The sequence below is a fragment of the Pinus tabuliformis genome, chromosome 9 (genome assembly GCF_031772625.1).
Source record: "Pinus tabuliformis cultivar Carrire ecotype Pingquan chromosome 9, CPIR1, whole genome shotgun sequence".
NCBI lineage: Eukaryota > Viridiplantae > Streptophyta > Pinopsida > Pinales > Pinaceae > Pinus > Pinus tabuliformis.
In genome coordinates this window covers 1,783,046,040-1,783,065,193 of record NC_142307.1, presented here as the reverse complement: position 1 = coordinate 1,783,065,193, position 19,154 = coordinate 1,783,046,040, and positions in this window count along the sequence as shown.

The window sequence follows — 19,154 nt, the reverse complement described above, 5'->3', positions numbered from 1 at the left end:
CTTTACTTTCAAGATCTTGGAAAGACTTGTGGGAGTTGTTTCATTTTTTAGTGAGGTTGACACAAGAAAAGAACTATCCTCAAAACCCTTGTTTCATTTTTTAAACGAGCTTGACACAAGATAAGGAACTATGCTCATAACTACTCTACAATCTACCTAACAAAGAACTCTACTCTAAAAACCTTGATTCATTTTTTAACGAGCTTGACACAAGACAAGGAACTGTGCTCTAAAAACCTTGATTCATTTTTTAACGAGCTTGACACAAGACAAGGAACTGTGCTCTAAAATCCTTGATTCATTTTTTAATGAGCTTGACACAAGACAAGGAACTATGCTCATAAAATCTTTGTTTCATTTTTTAATGAGCTTGACACAAGACAAGGAACTATGCTCATGACTACTCTCTACAATCTACCTACTTAACCTACCCTTGCTTCATTTTTTAACGAGCTTGACACAAGACAAGGAACTATGCTCAAAAAGTTCGCATGCCCCCAGCATAATGATGCGAAACGAGGTACATGCCCCCCAGGCTTCATTGCATTCAACCGGCTGGATGAAATGAAGGTTTACTTTCAATATTTAACTTGAAAAGGGAGTTGTTTCATTTTTAAAGAGGTTGACACAAGAAAAGAACTATCCTCATACCTGATTCATTTTTTAACGAGGTTGACTCAGTAACAGGAACTGTCCTCAAACCTGATTCATTTTTTAACGAGGTTGACTCAGTAACGGGAACTATCCTCAAAACCCTATTTTCTACAATCTACCTACATATCCTAAAATTTACCTGATTCATTTTTTAATGAGGTTGACTCAGTAAAAGAACTATCCTCATGCTAACCTGTTTCATTTTTTAACGAGGTTGAGAGAGGAACAAACTATCCTCGTACCCACTGATTCATTTTTTAATGAGGTTGACACAGTAAAAGGAACTTTCCTCACACACACTGATTCATTTTTTAATGAGGTTGACACAGTAAAAGGAACTTTCCTCACAACTCCTTGTTTCATTTTTTAATGAGCTTGACACAAGACAAGGAACTATGCTCATGACTTCCAGTTTCATTTTTTAACGAGGTTGAGACTAGAAGAAACTATCCTCACTCTCCTTGTTTCATTTTTTAACGAGGTTGATACAAGAAAAAACTATCCTCGCACACACTGATTCATTTTTTAACGAGGTTGACACAGTAAAAGGAACTTTCCTCACTACACCCTGTTTCATTTTTTAACGAGGTTGGCACAGGAAAAGAACTATCCTCGCAAGTACTGATCATGGCTTCCAACTGGAAGAAAGACATGTCAATGGAGACACCTTGATCATGGCTTCCAAAAGGTCTTCATCAGAAGGAAGAATACTTCTCTGGAAAGAACACATGTCAAGGGACTCAAAAGGGATAAGAACATCGTGTTCAAGTAATCCCATCGAGTTTTCCATGTCAATTACCGGATCTAAATCAACAGTGAGAGGCTCACTTACATCGGTAACTGAAAACATGGGACCAATTGCCACATAATTAACCCGTGGCAAGGTAGATACCACTTTAGAATCAGGAACATTTAGGGGTGTCATATTATTGGTAGTTGAGACAAGACTAGGGAACGAAAGCTGGTCTACAGTCACAATACTGCCATTGTGAGGGAAAGACATCACGCGAAAGAGTGTCGATACGACAGCTTTCATTGCATAAACATAGTCTCGCCCAAGGAGTAAATTGAAATCCAAGGGACCTCGAACTACCATAAGATCAATACAGATAGTTTTACCTTCCAAGGTAATAGAAAACTTAGGAAGGATCCCTAAAGGTTCACTAATGGTTCTGTTAAAAGCTTTCAGATTCTGCGTAATAGGCGCAAGCTGAGGGGAACCCAAAGCTTTCCAAACAGTTGAGGATAAAATACTAACAGAAGCACCTTCATCTACCTGAGTACGATGTATGTCCCTACCACCAGCCTTGACAATGATTTGGAAAGGGATGGAGGAAGGAAGACGAGGTTCTGTCAGTCTATTCCAATCAAAGGAAAAGACCTCACTGCTTGGAGGGGGTTCTGTAGAAACAGGTGAAATGCCCCCCGGCATAGAAGAATCTGATGTAACAAGAAGAACCTGAGCGGTCTGAAGTTCACTCTCTAAAGGGAAAGTGGGATAGACCGAATGTGAAATTGAATCGACCACTTGATCAACTAATGGATCATCAACCGGAGTGACATGAGTTTCACTCTCCAATGGGAGAGTGTGATTAACTGTACTTGAATTTAGATCAATCACTCCGTCAGTTGACGGTAGGTTGGGAGAAAGTTTACGGTAACCAGTTGGAAATTCTTGCTGTGGAACAGTAAGTTTTTCAAACAATGTTGAGTCTTCATCCATGTGAGGGCAAATGTGAGTTTGATGACTCCCTTTGCATAACTTACAAGGAAACCTAACTTTACCCTTTTTCCCAGGAACCTGACTATCACTGGTTGATGGATCAACGGAAAGTTGATGAGATTTTTCTGACCATACTTCCAAGACCTTTGGAATACCAGGACAATTGACAAGGAAGTGGTCACCCTTACAAAGCCTGCAAGGGTATTTGGGTTTACGATGCATGTTGGAATTTTCCTCAACACAACTAACACTTACAGCCATGGTTGGTTGGTTGACTTCTTTCTTATCTTGCTTCTTCTTCTTCTTCTTCTTCTTCCCTTTCTTCTTCTTCTTAGCCTCCTGGTTAATAGCATCAAGGCTTTTACCAGGCGAAGAGGAAGAAATGGAGGAAGAAAAATTAGGCGAAGAAGGTAAAGAGTCAACAGAAGGTTGGTGATGTTGAGATGGTGAACTCTGTTGAGGTGAAGCATCCGGTTGAGATGGAACAATTGGAGTACTTTGGGCCAACGAAGTTGAAAATAACCATATCGGTAATCCTATTGTAAATCCAGGTAATGACAAAGTAGCCATATAAGGAGGACCAACATTCCAAAGTAAGGAAAAGTACTAGGATTCTCATTAGGAGGGGTTCCTAGGTTGGTAAATTCCGGAACATTTGCCATTATATTCAACTTCAGTGAATTTTATTAACAATTTAAAACTAAAATTAACAATTCACAATTCACACCTATGGTCTCTAAAAGTAAAAACAAACAAATTAACACGCGCTATCAAATCTAGGAGTCAAACCACACACAAACAGTAAGCTCTCCGGACCGAAAACACTAGTTGGTGATGAAGCCCAACCTCGCAGAATTTAGTACAGAAATGGCGGGTGGAACAGTTACCCCGGCAACCTGCTTAATGAATAGACCGGCACAAGTTCCTCCACTTTAACCGTCTCGAAGTGAAGTGAACCCCCCAGAAAATCCAAGTGAGTATAACCGATGTCTGCTCCAGGTACAGTGGGACCTTCCCTCCACCGTCACCTCGGTAGAACCCTAAAGATTATGGTCACTAAGGTCACCAACAGTAACAAATACACCTGGGGGAACAGTCTAAACTCCGACAGCACGCAAGGGCAGAGTAGCAAGCTCAATCCCCTTACCGGCTCCTTGACAACAATCCAAGGTTTACCGATAAGTGACCCCTGGCTCCTCGACAATGGTTAATCCGAGGTTTACCGTTTGTAATACGTACTGTCTGGCGTCGTTCCCAACGAGGGAGGATTGATCCCCTCACTGGTTCGGACACGAGCTCGTGCTTCTCCTTTAAGAGGAGCTTTCCCAGAGTGCAATTGAAACAATTGGATTTATTCTACTCAAGATAAACTATCTGTTTGGTTTTGTAGTCTTGGAGATTTAAGTACTCACCTACTCCAAGACCCTAGCCTAAGCTATGTTGGTGTTTCAGAGCCCTAGAAATGTAAAAATTACTAGATGAATTTTAATTAAGCGCTGTGTTATTAAGGTTGTTATTACTCAAATGGGTAAATGGATACGAAACCAATGCTTTTATGACCCGACTCAACTGAATGCAATCGAATATGATAATGTAATCCTTTCAATTCGATGAATCCTAACTAAAGTAAGGAGAGAGTTTCCATTCACTTCCAACAATGCAAAAAATTGATCACTAAGAGAAAATATAACAAATTCTCTAATGCACTAATTTCATCAAGAAAAACTAATGCAAATCAATTCCAAACCATTTTTTTTATTTTTATTTTTGTGTAAATTCAAATCAAAGAAAGCTGATCTAAATCTACAATTGATTTTTCAGAATGTAAACTATGCAATTGTAATCTATGCACAATTCACTTGAAAAGTATGCAAATGTAATCTATGCACATTTTTCATTCATATTCCGAAAATGAGAATTCTAATTATGCAAATGTGATCTATGCAAGAGAATTCTCAAACACAAGACGATTCTAATGTGATCTAAGAACCAATCAAGTGCAAATTGAGAAAATTGGGTGAGAGTTCCAAAGATCAAAACATAAAAACTCTCAAAGGCAATTAACACTCATACATAATTTAGGCCCCCCCGGCGAATGAGGGGGAATTTGTTTTGCAAAAACAAAAGCAAAAAAAATGCAAAATTGTGAAAAGACTGAGAGAAACCTCCAAGTAATGACCAAAGGAAATCAAATTAAGAATTTCTCAAAAAAGAGACTCAAAACACCCAATTGATGAAAGCTAAAAGCAGGAATGCTAATGAAACAAGTTCAGGTGAAAATTTTTGACAGGGTACTAAAGGATCTGGGCAGAAAACACTAAGAAAAACCAAAATCTAAAAGCAATTAAAGCAAAAATGGAGTTTTCCTAAATTTTTACAGGAAGACGCAGGCAACCCGTTAGAACAGGCGCGGGCCCGCTCTGTGCAAACGGCAACAGCGCGTCCAAAGACGCACTGTGCAGTACTCAGAGGGTGCGTCCTTCTGGAAAAGTTAAGAAAAACCAAATCTAACTAAATCTAAAGCTAAGCCACCCAAATACTAATTCTCACAGTCAAAAACCAGAAAATAAAAATGATTTTCTCAGAGCAAAGTTCACACAAAGGAAAAGACTTTCACATTAATGGATTCCCCAGCGGAGTCGCCAATTTGTCGTGGCGGAAAAATTCGTTTGTGCGGACACAACTGACCTCCCTAGGAGTCTAAACTCTCTAGCGACAAACAAGACAAAATGGAGCGATCTTTCTCTAAATACACCTTTTAAAACATGAAAACTACAAGTGTTTAGGCTTACCTTATTCCAAAATGCTGTTGTTGTAGTCCGTCCTTGCCGATCCGGATGAGCTCCTCCTTCACATCAATTCCTGCAACCACAAACAATCAAACAATTACCAAGCACTTGCATTTCATATAATAAAACATATATTCGACATGCATACCAAGGAACACATGAAATAACTCGTTAACACAAGCTATTGAGAAAAATAAACCAGTTTGTATTAATAACGAAACAAAGAAACTCTTACAACCTGGCCTTGGTGTTGTGCAAGTTCCTCCCAGGGTCCATCAAGGGTTTTCCTCTACTTTGACAAAGCTCACCCACTTCCAAGTAGAATCAAGCAAAGACAATCTCTCCTCACAAGGTTCTAAATGGGAGTCCTAATTCCTGCAGCATTTACCCAAAGAAAATGTATAGCTTCAACCTCTCCTCCCTCTGCCTCAATGCCTTTATTTATAGTGCTGTAAAGAGGTTATTCAGGTCCACCATCAATGGGATAATCCCCCTCTTTGGGTGGGATAGCTCCCTTATTGATGGGATAAGTTCCTCCTTAATAGGGATACATGAACCAACTGGAGGCGCATCCATTTCATCAAACCGACCTCTAGAAAGTTCTAGAAGTAACCACGAGTAACTTTTTTAAGATGAAACTTGCGCATTTTGCCTTTTACAGAAGGACGCACCTGTCCCTTAACATACAGAGCGTCCAAGGACGCAGCCTTTGTGAACATTGTGAGCGTCCCCGCAGGTAAGGCTTGAGAGAACCTACGTCCCTAGAGATAAACACATTTTTTACAAGACTTTCTCTCTTCTTTGAGTTTGAGATGGATAGCAGAGGCATAAGACTTGCCTAAGAGGGTAGCATGACTGTTGATTGAGCCATACTAACTGTAAATAGTCATGGTGACATTTTTTAGTGTAACACAAACTGAGTATAGATCAAATATAAATATTGGGCACGAGCAATGACTTTCTCTTCAGTGGAAAATCCACCTTTTGCCACATCCTCAGTGATAGATGGCAATAAGGATTTAATAAGCCACTCAGCTAAAAGATGATCAGGAACATACGTTTTTACCATTCGATGACGATGCTGCCACTCATGAATATGATCAGATATGTGAGTGGACATGGTCTGTTTAAAAAACTAGTATTCTTAAAGAATGCTAGCCCTCTAGGTTTGGTAGCTACCCTAGAAACAACAATTTAAAGCAATTCAATGATTTCTTCTATGTGTAACAGATAAGAGAAAATAATGGAACCAACCTGGAACTTCCACTTAATCCCTTGCTTGATCTCTCTCCCCTTTGACAGATGTCACAACTCCTCCCCATACTTAACATGCTTGGAGAGTACCTGCACATGTATAGCAACAAAGAACCATCAAAGCATTGTGATCTATTACAACATAAACATTACAGAATCATATATATAATGAAGAAATGATAGCATTCACAAATGATAACATTCAAAATTGCACAATCATATGGAAGAAAACTTGAAGAGCTTTATTGATGGAAGGGAGAATTACAACCCAGTTGTCTGATCCAGCATCATCCTCCCAGCTTCAATCCTTTTTCACCTCATGAAATAGCAAGATCACTCCAACAAGAATACAATGCTCGTTCCTCACTTACAAACTATCATCACTTCCTTACGATTCACACCATTTCAGCCGCTAGATCTCTTGGATGAGGGATCCATTTATAAATGTGTGCAAGGGTGTGAGTCATCCATGGGGTTTGATTAGTGTCATTCCACTTGCTACAATTGGTTCCATAAGAGAAGGGATAACAGATGGTTTTAGATCCCTTATTCATCCCTGGGCAAATTCGGAGAGGTAAGTGGCACAAGAGAAGTTTCTAGAAGATTCCATGAGCATCCACTTAGCAAACTGTCTCGGAAATTTGTCCATCCTTGCCCATCACACCGTATAGAATGCTAAAACAGTATGCATTGCGCCCTAGTAGTGTACCACTTAGTATGCATCACACTTTTCCATTGGAGCAGTCAGTATGGTTTAATTTAGGCAATTTCTGGATGGTTTCTCAGATGGAATTTTTGGGGAATGATGTACTTAGATGACTATGTTCCTCTAGGGTATGAAACAACTCTTTTAGGGGTTGATGAGCCCTAATACATAGACATATAAGTTTGGGGTTGATGTGCCAAAATATGTCTATAATAGAAAGGCACCCCCAAACCGTTGAATAAAGGACAAAGGCAAGGCAGGGTGGCCGAGGACAACCCACCAAAGCTGCAAGCAAAGAACAACACCGCGAAGCCATAGAAGGACATGGGAAACTGGTGTGAGTTACATAAGAGCTCCACTCACAACACAAGTGAGTGTCAAACCAAGCAGTCACTGGTGGCTAAGCTAAAGTATTCAAAATCACATGCATGTTCAAACTTTGAGTCAGAACCCAATAAGGGAAATGACAAAGGCAAGCAAATTATCGATGCGGATCCCAACGCCACCATTGCCACCACAAAAATCCAGAAGGAGGAACCCGAAGATCTGGAGGAGGAGGAGTGCCTCTTCCACTCCTAGATGTGGGTAAAGGGCTCCCTGCTATAGTTCATTGTCGACAATGGGAGCCAAAAGAATCTCATTTCAGCAGAGGCCATGAAGCGGCTAGGCTTACCGACCATAGCACATCCACAACCATACACCATCGGGTGGCTTCACTAAGGACGGGATCTTCGTGTGAGCCAATAGTGTCTCCTTCCATACAACATCAAACCCTGCACAGATGAGGTACTGTGCGATGTTTCTCCCCTTGATGCTTGTGATGTATTATTAGGCCAACCATACTTGTGGAAGCAACATGTTGTATATGAGTCAAGGCCTCGTGTTGTTATTTTTACTTTGGGAAATAAGCTGTACAGGATACCATAGGTAGCACCACCTATTATCATCTCTTTGATTACTACAAAACAATGCAGTAAGCTCATTTTCAAAACTAAGAAATTTGTTTCCCTGATGATACACACTCAAGGAAAGAAGAAGACGGTGGCCACAACCTCCAAATAGGGCCCCTCCGCACGACAACTACAGATGGAGAAGGTCATGGAGGAGTATAAGGACAACTTCAACTCCCCCATAGGGATTCCTCTCCACTATCAGGTCAATCACTTCATTGATCTGCTCCATTCTGGAGAACAATGAAATCAAGAGGAAGATTCAGGAACTGCTGCAGAAAGGTCACATCCGACCGATTTCATCGCCCTGTGGGAGCCCGATCGTGTTGGTATAGAAGAAGGATGGGACTTGGAGACTCTATATTTACTATTGGGTGCTAAAAAAGATCACTGTCCAGAATAGGTACCCAATCTAACGGATTGATGACCTTCTGGACCAACTAAAGGGGGAAAAATATTTCACCAAGATTGATTTGAAATCAGGATATCACTGGGCACCAATCAAACCCCCAGATGTGTGGAAGACTACATTCAAAGCAAAGGAGGGCCTTTTTGAATGGTTGGTTATGCCTTTTGGGTTGAAAAATTCTCCTACAACCTTCATGAGGCTAATGGATGACATCTTATGGCCATTCACCAACTTATTTGTAGTGGTATACTTGGATGACATCCTAATCTTCAGCTAGAGTTGGGAAGATCACCTCCACCACATCCGACAAGTTCTCCAAACACTGAGGCAACACAAGTTATGTGCCAATTTGGAGAAATGCACTTTTGGCATGACCCGAGTTTAGTATTTGGGATAAACTATTGATGAACAGGGGGTGCATGTGGATCCATATAAGATCCAATTCATTCAGGATTGGCCATCTCCAACAACTATGATAGAGCTCCGCAGCTTTCTGGGTCTTGCCAACTTCTACCGCAGGTTCGTGTTGATATTTTCTCATATCACTTAGCTCTTGAGTCAAGTCACCAAGGGAGGAGCGAAAGAAAAATTATTTTGGTCTAAATCTCAAGAGAAGGCATTCACAGAGTTGAAACATCGCCTCTGCTCGGCACCAGCGCTCGCATTACGAGACTTACCACAACCATTTGAGATTGAGACAGATGCCTCTGACTATGCTATTGGGGTAGTCCTTACTCAACATTGGCATCTAGTGTCATATCACAGTGAGACACTTTCGGACACAGTCTGGAAGTATCTCACTTATGACAAAGAGTGTATTCCATTGTGCAGGCCTGCTGATAATGGAAGCATTATGTTTTGGGGAAGGAAACGATCATCCACACGAACCACCAGCCCCTGCAGTTCATACAGGTGCAAGGGAAGATATAGAATGATCACCATCACAAGTGGTCCACATACCTGCAACAGTTCCATTTGAATATCAAGTGTAAGAAGGGAAACACCGATAGTGTTGTAGATTTCCTCAGTCAACAACCGATCATGGCATTAACCACTGTGCTCAACTCTTGTGGGCACAAGACTTATGATTGGCCACTTCTCTACAAAAGTGACCCAAAATTTGGCCGCACATACCAGACACTCTTGGAGGGTCAGCATGTTCCAAATTTTCACCTCTAGGATGCCCTGTTATGCCAGTTGGGTCACCTTTGTGTTCCTTCAAGCGAGTGTGCCAACATGATCTCGGAAGCACACTACAATCAAGTTGTTGGGCATTTCGGGGTTGAGAAAATGGTTGTAGTACTGCAAAAGTATTTCTATTGGTTGAATCTTCGACAGGATGTTGGAATGTACATCATATCTTGCACTGCCTGTGTCATTTCCAAACAAACCATCAAGAAGCAAGGCCTCTATACTCCGCTGCCTACCCCTAGTCGACCTTGGGAATCGACTGATCCAGATTTAAATAGGAACACAAAAAACTACAGAGATAACCATAAACACAAAGATGCAGTGGAAATAATACTTCATTTCATTAATGTAAAATACTGAAATATGCTTAGAAATAGAGTTGGAAATAAACCAGCTAGGGCAATGGTAGCTTATCTCTGAGAGGAGATGTGGTAGCTACATGCCTCTAAACTATATTACAATGAGGCTCAAAGGCCTATTTATTGTTGAGAAACAATGGAAAACCCTTAACATTCAAAAACCTAACCCTAGAAGATGAAACGCCAAACTATGGGCCTCGTTTGGGTAAATCGGTACATCAACTTCTCGGGGTCGTAACTTTGGCATACGATCTCCGTTTGATGCACACAATATCTCGTTAGAAAGATATATCCGAGAAATATAACTTTGGGAAGAGGAACATCGGTCCATGGTCCCATGTTGCTCCTAGTTTTCACAAAAAATGTCGTTTAGGACCCCCAAATGCCTCTAGAAGTTTAGGACCCAAAAAACTGCTAAAAATAGTAAACTGGGCTACAATTAAGGAAACTGAAATGCTGAAAGAAACAATGGTGGGGGTCCAAGTGGGTTTGGCAAGTGGCCAGATCATTCCTCCCCCCTTAGGAAGCAATGGTACCCATTGCATTGATTTCCTCCATGATATGAGGAAACCTCTGTTGAATTTGGTCCCTGGTGAGCCACTTGCCCTGGTGAAGGAGTTGCCCTGCTTTGACAACTCAATACAATTGGATATTCTGCTAGCGAGTGTTCTTGATCTGTGTTTCCATGATCTGATCAGCTGCAACTTGTTCCATGCAATCTGGATTTAACATTGTGGGTGTGAGCTGTTCTGCAATGGCGGATGTGTCTAGTAATGGTGGAAAGTCGAAGGCGATCCACATTGGACACTGGGTGCAGGCCAAGGAATGGGGGAATGTTGAGCTCAAATGAATTATCTCCCATAGCCTTGGTAATGTTGTAAGGACCATATCAGAGTGGTTTGAGTTTTTGATAGGCTTCGGTAAGGCATTCCTTTTGCAAATGCAACCAGACTTTGTTGCCCGCCTAAAACTTGTGTGGCACCTGATGTTGATCATGTCACTGCTTGTACTTTGAATTTGATTTCTCTAAAATGTCATGGACCTACTGGTGAATATGTTGGATGTGCTCAATGAAGTAGTTTTCCTTATATGTTTCGAACTAGACATGAGCCAAATCTGCGTGAGTAGTTGTAAATGGGATGGCCACATCAATGGCACATAGCGGCTGGAATCCCAAGCCCACTTGAAAAGGGCTATGGCTAGTCAAGCTGTGGAGAGCCTAGTTGTAGTTGTGCTAAACATAGGGGAGGTTCTCGTCCCATGTGTGTGGATGCTTTGAGTTATACATGCACAAAATGTGTATGATCATCCTGTTGACAACCTCTGTCTGGCCATCAGTTTGAGGATGGAAGGCTGTGGACTTAGTGAGTTTGGTGTCGAGAATGAACCAGAGACTGGACCAAAATGTACTGAGAAACCTGCTATCCCGATCTGAGATGATAGACTGTGGGATCCCAAAGTGTACCCACACTCGTTCAAAGAAGAGTTTAGAAGTGGCTTCTGCTATGATATTCTTCTTGCATGCAGCCATAATGGCCATCTTCGAGAACCTATCGACAACCACAAAAACATAGTCGTTTCCATGCTTAGTGGAAGGAAGGCCTGACATGTAATCCATGGAGATGGGTTCCCAAGGTCGACTAGGGGTAGGCAGTGGGGTATAGAGGCCTTGCTTCTTGATGGTCAGTTTGGCAATGGCACAGGCAGTTCATGACCTGATGTACTTCCTGACATCCTGTCGAAGATTTGGCCAATAGAAATACTTCTGTAGTACTACCACCGTTTTCTTGACCCTGAAATGTCCAGAAGCCCAACCGTAGTGTGCTTCCCAAATCATCTTGGCATGCTCACTTGAAGGAACATAAAGGTGACCCAGGTGGCATAACAGGGCATCCTAGAGGTGAAAATCTGGAACATGCTGACCCTCCAAGAGTGTCTAGTATGTGTTGTTGAATTCTGGGTCGCTTTTGTAGAGAAGTGGCCAATCAGAAGTCTCATGCCCACAAAAGTTGAGCATAGTGGTTAACACCATGATCGGTGGTCGACTGAGTCAGTCTGCAACATTATTGGTGCTACCCTTCTTATACTTGATATTCAAATGGAACTATTGCAGGTATCTAGATCACTTCTAATGGCGATCATTCTGCTATTTCCCTTGGGTCTGTATCAATTGTAGGGGTCAGTGGTCTATGTGGATGATCATTTCCTTCCCCAAAATGTAATGCTTCCATTGTCAGAAGGCCTGCATAATGGAATACATCTCTTTGTCATAAGTAGGATACTTACAGACTGTGTCTGAAAGTGTCTCACTATGATATGCCACTGGATGTGCATGTTGAGTGAGGACTGCCCCAATAGCATAGTCAAAGGTATCTCTCTCGACCTCAAATGGTTGTTGCAAGTCTAGTAATGCAAGCACCGATGCCGTGAAAAGGTGATATTTCAACTCTGTGAATGCTTGTTGTTGAGATTCAGACCAAAAGAATTTTGCTTTCGCTCCTCCCTTGGTGACTTGACTCAAGGGCCAAGTGATATGAGAAAATCCCAACACGAACCTGTGGTAGAAAGTGGCAAGACCTAGAAATCTTTGAGGCTATGTAAAAGTGGTTGGAGATGGCCAATCTCGAATGACATGCATCTTGGATGGATCCACATGTACCCCCTGTTCATCAATAATGTATCCCAAATATTGAACTTGGGTCATGCCAAAAGTGCATTTCTCCAAATTGGCACATAACTTGTGCTGCCATAGTGTTTGGAGAACCTATCAGATGTGGTGGAGGTGTTCTTCCCAACTCTGGCTAAAGATGAAGATGTCATCCAAGTATACCATTACAAATGAGTTGGTGAATGGCCGCAAGATGTCATCCATTAACCTCATGAAGGTTGCAGGAGCATTTGTCAATCCGAAAGGCATAACCAACCATTCAAAAAGGCCCTCCTTGGCTTTGAAGGAAGTCTTCCACACATCGAAGGGTTTGATTGGTACCTAGTGATATCCTGACTTCAAATCTATCTTGCTGAAATATTTTTCTCCCTTCAGTTGGTCCAAGAGGTCATCAATCTGTGGGATCAGGTACCTATTACAGACAGTGATCTTGTTCAGCACCTGTTAGTCAATACAGAGTCTCCAAGTCCCATCCTTCTTCTACCAACACAATCAGGCTCCCACAGGGAGATGAACTTGGACAGATGTGACCTTTTTGTAGTAGCTCCTAAATCTACCTCTTGATTTCATCGTTCTCCAGAACAGAGTGTCAATAGATTGGTCTGTTGGGTAGCGGCATACCTGGGGTCAGATCGATGGAGTGCTTGACCTGACAGTGTGGAGGAACCCCTCCAGGGGAGGTGAAGATATCCTCGTACTCCTCCACGACCTTGTCCATCTATAGTTATTGTGTGGAGGGGCTCTTTCTGGAGGTCGTGGCCACCATCTTCTTCGTTCCTTGAGGGCATATCATGAGGAAAATAAATTTCCCAGTTTTGGAAACAAGCTTACTGCATTGTTTTGCAGTAATCAAAGAGATGGTGGTAGGCGTTGCTACCTTCGGTATCATGTATAACTTATTTCCCAAAGTAACAATAATAGCATAGGGCCTTGATTCATACACAGCATGCCGCTTCCACAAGTAAGGTTGTCCTAATAATACATCACAAACTTCAAGGGGAGAAATGTGACACAATACCTCATCCGTGAAGGGCTTGATGTTGTATGGAAGGTGACACTGCTGGCTCACGCGAAGATTTGGTCGTTGGTGAAGCCACCCGATGGTGTACGGTTGTGGATGTGATATGGTTGGTAAGCCTAGATGCTTCACGACCTCTACCAAAATGAGGTTCTTTTGGCTCCCACTGTCGACAATGAACTATAGCAGGGAGCCCTTTAACCACATCTAGGAGTGGAAGAGACACTCCTCCTCCCTTTTATCTTCGGGTTCCTCCTTTTGGATCTTCGTGGTGGAAATGGTGGCATTGGGCTTTGCATCAATAATATGCTTCCCTTTGTCTTTCCCCTTGTCAGGTTTTGACTTAGAGTCAAAACATGCATCTGATTCTGAAACCTTTAGCTCAGCCACTAGTGACTTTTTGGCCTGATACTCACTTGTGTTGTGAGTGGAGCTCTTATGGAACTCACACCACTTTCCTATGTCCTTTATCAGCTTAATGACGTTGTTTTTCTCTTGCAGCTTTGGCGAGTTTTCTTGGGCCACCCTACCTTGGCTTTGTCCTTTTTTCTATAGTTTGGGGGCACCTTTCCCTTGCTTCGGATTCATAGATCCAAAGTCTCGCTTCTTCTGTTTAAACTTTTGCTCAACCTTGATGGAATATTGGTATGTCGTGCCGAGTGAGGGTATGTTCAGGAATTCTATTTCTTCCTGGATGTACTTGTGTAGGCAGTCATGATATTTTAGTATCAAATGCTGCTCCAAATCCTTGATGCCCAACTTTGTGCAAAGGGTATGGAAAATATTGCTAAACTCTGGCACGTCTTGGTCATCTCCCTGCCGTAGCATGGTCCACTTTATGTATTGATCCTCATAGCTTCTAAAAGGGTAGTACTGCCCCTTGATGGCCTCTCAGAATGAATCCCAAGTGGGCATGGCTGAAAACAATGAGCATGTACTTTCATCCTTCTTCTCGCAGTAGGTTTCCCACTAGTCCTTGACGTGTGGGGCTGCTTTGAGAAGAGAAAAAATAATATTTTCTCGACTGGAAAAATCATGAATAGAAAAATAACCCTTTAGCAGATTTAACCATTTATCGAGCACATCTACATCTATCTGACCCTCAAATATGGGGATTTCAAAATTAACTTGTACCTTAAATGGTGTGGTGTTTCCAGAGTAGCTGTTGGAAGCCAATGTGTCGCCCCTGGGTAGCTGCTGAAGGATCTAGGCAATGTTGTCCATTATCTCATTCCTTTGTCGCTCGAGGCCTTCTTCAAGCAAGATTTTGATAGGATCTCCTGCCCCCTCATCCTTATTTTCATCCGCTATGGGAGGATGTCTAGATTTGAGAGGCTGGTCTTGTAAAGGTTTGACCAGTTCAAGCCCTAACTCCTTATATCCTGACCTCGTTGGGGACATGAAAAGAAAATTAGAGAAAAAATAGACTGCTCTGATACCACTAATCTGGATTTAAACAAGAACCCAACAATTTACAGAGATAATCATAAACACAGATATGTAGCAGAAATAATACTTCATTTCATTAATGTAAAATACTGAGATATGCTTATAAACAGAGTTGGAAATAAACCAACTAGGGTGATGGTAGCTTATCTCTGATAAGAGATGTGGTGGCTACATGCCACTGAACTGTATTACAATGAGGCTCGAAGGCCTATTTATTGTTGAGAAACAATGGACAACTCTTAACATTCCAAAACCTAACCCTAGAAGATGAAACGCCAAACTATGGACCCCATTTGGCTAAATTGGTACATCAACTTCCCGGGGTCGTAACTTTGGGAAGAGAAACATCGGTCCATGGACCCAAGTTACTCCCAGTTTTCCCAAAAAACATCGTTTAGGGCTTGAAAATGGCTCTGGAAGTTCAAGACCCAAAAAAATTCTAAAAATAGTAAACTGGGCTACAATTAAGGAAACTGAAAAGCTGAAAGAAACATTGGTGGGGGTCAAAGTGGATTTGGCAGGTGGCCACCAATATCCACCTGGATTATCGATATCCATGGATCACATGTTGGGCTTTCCTTCTACTAAGCATGGAAATGACTGTGTTTTTGTGGTCGTCGACAGGTTCTCAAAGATGGCCATTATGGCAGCCTGCAGGAAGAATATCACAGCAGAAGCCACTGCTAAACTATTCTTTGCATGAATGTGGGTACACTTTGGGATGCCACAGTCTATCATCTCAGGTTGGGACAACAGGTTCCTCAGTACATTTTGGTCTAGTCTCTGGTCGATGTTGGACAACAAACTCACTATGTCCACAACCATCCATCCCCAAACTAATAGCCAGAAAGAGGTTGTCAACAGAATGATTGTACACATTCTGCATATGTACAACTCAAATAATCCATGCACATGGTATGAGAGCCTCCCCTATGTTCAACACAGCTATAACCGGGCTCTCCATAGCTCGATTGGCCACAACCCTTTTTAGTTGGGCTTGGGATTCTAGCCACTATGTCCCATTGATGTGGCCATGCCATTTGCAGCTACTCAGGCAAATTTGGTTCATGTCTAGTCTGAAATAGATAAGGTACATAGCTTCATTGAGAAAAACAAACATATCCTCTAGTATGTCCATGACATTCTAGAGAAATCAAATGCCAAGTACAAGCAACGGCATGATCAACATTAGGTATGACACAAGTTTCAGGTCGGAGACAAAGTCTGGTTGCATTTGCAAAAGGAACACCTTATGGGAGCCTATCAGAAACTCAGACCACTCCGATATAGTCCTTACACCGTTACCAATGCTATGGGAGACAATGCATTTGAGTGAAAGATTCCCCCATTCCTTGGCCTACACCCAGTGTTTAATGTGTACCGCCTTCAGCCATACTTTCCACCATTACTAGACACATCCGACATTGCAGAACAACTCACACCAACAGAGTTAAATTCATATTGCATGGAAAAGGCTACAATTAATCAGATCATGGACATGCATATCTATCACACTTGCCAGCAAAATATCCAACTGTATCGAGTTCTCAAAGCAAGGCTACTCCTTCACCAGGGCAAGTGGCTCACCAGGGACCAAGTTCAGCAGAAGTTTCCTCATCTCATGGAGGAACTCAATGCAATGGGGAACATTACTTCCTAAGGGCGGAGGAATGATCCAGGTGGATATTGGTGGCCACCATCGAATTCCACTTGGACCCCCGCCATTATTTCTTTCAGTTTTCCAGTTTCCTTATTTGTAGCACAATTTACTATTTTCACAATTTTTCGGGTCCTAAACTTCCGAAGCCGTTTTGAGGCCCTAAATGACGTTTTTTTAGGAAAAATGGGAGCATGGGTCTATGGAAAATTTTTACTCATTCCAAAATTCTAGTCCTCAGATATATCTTTCTAACGAGGTATTGTGCGCATCAAACAAAGATCGTATGCCAAAGTTAGGACCCCGAGAAGTTGATGTGCCAATTTACCCAAAACGAGGCCCATAGTTTGGCACTTCATCTGCTAGGGTTAGGGTTTTGGATGGTTAGGATTTTCCATTCTTTATCAACAATAAATATGCCTTTGAGCCTCATTTTAAGATGGTTTGGAGGCCTGTAGCCACCACATCTCTCGTCAGAGATAAGCTACCATCGCCGAGGCTAGTTTATTTCAATTTTTGTCGTAAGCATATTTCAGTATTTTACATCAACGAAATGAAGTATTATTTCTGTTGTATCTCTATATTTATGGTAATATCTATAATTTGTTGCATTCCTATTTAAATCTGGATTAGGGACTAAGCATTAGATTCACTACTGTGGCGACATTGGGAGCCATTGTAGTAGAAGAATGAATGGGAGAAGAATGTGATAGGAGGAATTTACCGTGAGTTTCACGAATTCATGGGAACATTCTATGGTAGTACCTTTGTAATTTAATCATGGAAAAGAGATATATGCGAATGGTTACTGAGAGATCAGTGAGAAATTGAAGGCGAGATAAATTTTCATAAGGAAAAGGAGAAAAGGTGTAATCACGGGTGATAATCCAGTTTAATAGGCCACAGACTGGGCGTCACCGTTAAATTAAAAGTTGTAATGCTGCATTAATTTTAGTAATGGTGAGGGTAAACAGGATGAATAGTAAAGGCAGGTGCAATGGTCGTGGACGTGGCAGATGATGATAGGCTGGTGAATGGTGCAGGACCGTTGGAGGGAGTAATAGAAGGAGGGACACATGGTGTGATTGGACTGGTGGTTAAGAAAGGACGTGGAAGTGATGGTTGGCGGGAAGGCAGGTTGAAGTGGGATTCAAAACTACTTTTGGATGGGGTGGTAGGCAGTATACAGTATTAGTGGGGGATTCTAAAATCACCAAGATGGGACACATAGTAGGCAGGAAAAAGGTTTTCGAACCCCCATCTCATTAAAGAGTATCACTGTGGGGGGGTCTAAAATCTCTTACGGGCCGTCGGATTTGAGTGGGTGGATCATCAGGGATAATGAGATGGGTGGGGTTTAACATAGTCGTCCCCACAAAATATTTTGGGCACATGTTTTTTACACCAAAGTTCAAACACTAGAAAAATGAACCACTTTACCAATTACATAAAAAAATCCGTTATTTCCCTATTCTAAGGAAATTTTAAAGCAATAACGGTGCATTTAAACGTGCAAATCCCATGAATTGTTTCTTTCTTAACAGACTAACAATATTTATTTCAACCTACTAAACTAATCTAACAACTGCATTAATCTAAATTAAACTGTTGGATTAACTTTATTCACCTATTCTAACTATCTTATCTTAGCCAAGATTACATTGTTTGGCTAAGTTATTCCCTCTAATCTAATTAGCATAAATTGAAACTTTCTTGAACATGATTGAATTGTATGTTTCAAGCAGACAGGTATTGTGGCATTTAGACAAGCTGCACATAATTTCATGGATTTATTCTTTAAAAAATGAGTAGACTAGTAGTGGCACTTAAACTAGCATCACTTTCACATTTATTCATTTTTTGTGGGTTCATTTACCATTTCTTTTCTCTTTCTTGTTTTCTAATTTTTGTATTTATACCCTATTTTCATTTTTCTATCTTTTTTGGAAATAATTTGAAGAAAGCAATATTATTTACAACATGAAATACTAAAAGCAATTATTCAATGATCATTTGATCCTATAAATTATAGGACACTAACAGGTTCTATGGTCCTCCTCCTCTATCTGCTTATATTACCCACTTTCCACTCATTACTACCCCATTCATCATTTCTCCCACCAGGGTCCACATTCCTCCACTAGGTCCACATAGGGTTAGCTCGCCCCTTCCCCTTGTCCATACCTTGGTTAAGATTGGAATGATGCCTCAGAGGTTGATGCTGCTCAAAGAAATATAAAAGCATATTTAGCCACATTCAATGGGAAAATGTACCATAAAATGAAAAATATGGCCAGGACAAACACATTTAGCATGTGGGAAAAACC